Below are 3,441 nucleotides of genomic sequence, written 5' to 3'. Positions count from 1 at the left end.
CACGGCTGACGTCATTACCGGTGAGTCAGTTTTTCTTCCTTCTTCCTTTTCTCTCTCCTTTTCTCTCTCCTTTTCTCTCTCGCTTGTTCGTGTGCCGTTACTGCCGCTACTGCCGTTGGCGGCGTGACCGAAATGCGGTTAATCCGTAATAGTTTGAAAACAGTCGCCAAGTTTCGCGTTTCCTTCCTGCCTTTGGTTCAAGTTTGAATCGAACCAAACGTGGGCGACCAAGGGAAAATAGTAAAATCCACGAAAGAAGGAAAGGGACGTAGGAGGAGGGATGCGTGGATCGCGTTTGTAAGCTTCAACATAATCCTTTTACCAACGTTCCATTTCTTCCTCTCTCGTATTGTTAATGCAAGACCGATGGGTGTAAACTTAGCCTCCAGGTCCAGATTTAGTTGAACTTTGGAATTTCCAAGTTTAAGTTGAATCCACATAAAGTATCAGACGTGAAAAATAACGTCGTGGATTTGGGACGCGTCGCAAACGAAGAAAAGAAAAAAATCTAACAACACTGTTATGCTCGTAATGCCATCGTAATCACGTTGGAGAGAAAATTATTTGTATGTAATAAGACGAAGCGTGTGAGTCAACGCGAAAGTTTATTAGCGAAAACACTAGTTACAGTTTTGTATTCTTCAACAATAACAAAACCGGACTTTTCAACTTTCATATCGGTCAGTCATCCTCTTTATCTCTCGATAGAAAAAGTCAATTTACACAAACATGCAGTTGCAAATGTGTCATTGTCGAATTTGATTTTTGCGGTATTTAAATCTGAATCGCCTTCACTTATTCTGTCACCTTTGGTTTATGTTAATATCCCCCAAAAATTATTCTCATCATCGCAGTGTCACGACTCGCAATTGTTTTTTTTATTTTTTTTTATTTTTTAAATAAGAAATGAAGATGCGTAATGATACTGAACCTCCTGCTCTTCTCCCGTTTTCGGATCTCACAAATATAAAGACAAACGCGGGAGGTGGAATTAACCGTTGATCGCTACACCTGCGTTTCTTGAGGACCCAAGTCGGTCTGTTGTTATGGCATTAATTATCGCAACGCCGCGCGCCGCCGGGGACGCAGCGTGCGCGCGTCAACGAGAAAGTTTGCAATTACCGTAATTTAGTTGCAGCCCGCGGGCGCGAGCGATCTAGCGTATGAAACTGTCCAAGGCTGGACGTATTCACGAGCTTCGACGGGAGAGACCGGCGAGACGCCGCCGTTAATAACGTCATTCTTCTTCTAGCGGCATTTCGTACGCCACGTCAACGATATTTGCCGGTATCCGTCTTGCTTATTAAAGTACGTAGCCTAGAATGACCGGAAAGGCGGTGTCAGGTTAATGGGACATCATACTTTCCGATTACTCCGGAAAGCCACGTTAATACGCCGCTATAATTACAAGCAATATTTCTCAATGTTTCGAGTTATGACGAGACGTCACGACGGAATACGAAACGTCTCCACTTAATTACAGAGAGAGAGAGAGAGAGAGAGAGAGAGAGAGAGAGAGATTTAAACCATCGTCAGCTGTAATATATCTTGAAACAATATTTAATTTAATAATCTCTACGAGGTTTCTTCGAAAAGGATTCAAGACGCGAAAATTAAAAAGAATGTCTGGTTGGATCTGAATAATTGATGAAGTGTGTTAGTTAGAAAACGAACGAATCAGAAACTAGTTAAATTCTAGTCAGAATTCTAGTAGATTGAGGCAATTCTTGATTGATGTAATCTTAGATTTTATTGAGAGATTCGTTCATCGTTTCAATTAGATTTTTTTCTCGATTTTTTTCTGCGATGGTTTTTCGCGGGGACATTTCTTGCGAGCGTGTGGCCCGGTAATTTTCAAGTTTTCGCCGCCGATGGCGCGCGCGCTCGTGTTTGATTCGGACGTACGTTTGATCCTCTCCAGGGATAACGGCTTGTCAGAGTGTCTGCCTGTGTGTGCGTTGAGCGTGTTGCGTTGCAACGGGCGTTGGTGTGCGTAAACTCCGCACGCTGCTGGTTACTCCGTCAGCCGAGTCCGTCGTTCTTCTTTTCCAAGCGTGAGGAAAGATGGCCGCCCGTGCGAGCTGCACGGTTCGCGTCTCCTTCTTTCCCTCTCCCTCTCCCTCACCGTCTTTCTTTCTTTGTGCAGTTAGACGAGACGCAGACGCCGACTGGCAAGACGGTTTTAGAGAAAGTTGGAGTGAGGGAAGGATATATCGAGGTGTATAATGAAGGGCACATGTCCGCCCTCCGCCGGCCGGTAATTTTTAGAATAGTAAAACGCGTTTCGAACTCTCAACGACAATTTTTCGAGGATACGATGATTACGAATCTCATACTTATTCTCAGTCGGGGGCTGAGAAATGTGTGTCGTCACATAACACACACTCGCGTTTCGTATCTGCGTTGTGTGTTGTGTGACGATAGTAATATTTTTTAATTAAATTAAATTTAACGCCTCTCTATAAATCACAGACAAACTTTCGGACGTTTTAGATAATACACGGGAAGAATGGTTTTGCGAAAGTATCTAAAAGTTTAGCCAGATATACAGATCTGAAAATAATGTTGTTCAACCGTCGAAATAATTAGGACGCTTAAACTGGTTGCGAGAATGTCAAAAGTTTTCGCAGCGTTCCCTCATCGTGCTTGAGATTCCTACGTTTAATTATTTTCATATAGTCTAACGAAATTATTTTCAGATCTGTATTTCAGAGCTGAATTTTCTAGATACTTGAGCAAAATTCATTCTTTCCGTAGTTTGACGAAAAAGATTTTAACGAAATTAACGAACACGTCGATTGAAATTCTTTCGTATTGGAGTCCGAGTACTAATTTTAGATTTGATATTTCGACTTGGGCGTCTTGTTATTCAATAAGAAACGAGTTTTGCCGTAATATTGAGCGATCGGTTACGATGATAAAGTTGAGATCGCTTTCGCATCCGGGGATATACCTAGCGACGATGGTTTTGCCACAGCAAGCACGGGTCTCACCTTAGCACCAGGAGAGGCTCTTTTTCCTTCCCAAGTTCCTTCCCGGTAGCTTTCTCTCCAACGAGGCTCTTTATACCGGATATATAGGTCTCGGGTGGTCTCGCGCTGACGTCTAGCGCCGATGCGCGCAGCGGCGGCGTCGCCCTTAATTAATTTATTTTTTCCCCATTTCCGCGCGTTTGTCACGGTCGTCTCCCTCGCGCATATTTCCACTTCGCTTTTATAGACATTTTATATAGGACTCGGAGATTATCGATCCTGCATGCGTTCCAGTACAAAACGGCGGACGCGACGGCCGAAGAGACGGAGACGTCGAGAGTGGGAAGCGACGAGCTAGAAAGAGACGATACACGGAGGGGAAAAGCATGGAAACGAAGGGACTGGGGAACGGAGAGGGGTGTACGTGTGTGTGTGTGTGTGTGTGTGTGTGTGTGTGTGTGTGTGTGTG

Source organism: Trachymyrmex septentrionalis, unplaced genomic scaffold (assembly GCF_001594115.1).
Source record: "Trachymyrmex septentrionalis isolate Tsep2-gDNA-1 unplaced genomic scaffold, Tsep1.0 scaffold37, whole genome shotgun sequence".
Lineage (NCBI taxonomy): Eukaryota > Metazoa > Arthropoda > Insecta > Hymenoptera > Formicidae > Trachymyrmex > Trachymyrmex septentrionalis.
The sequence above is the reverse complement of the archived record's forward strand: the minus strand, read 5'-3'. Positions refer to the sequence as shown.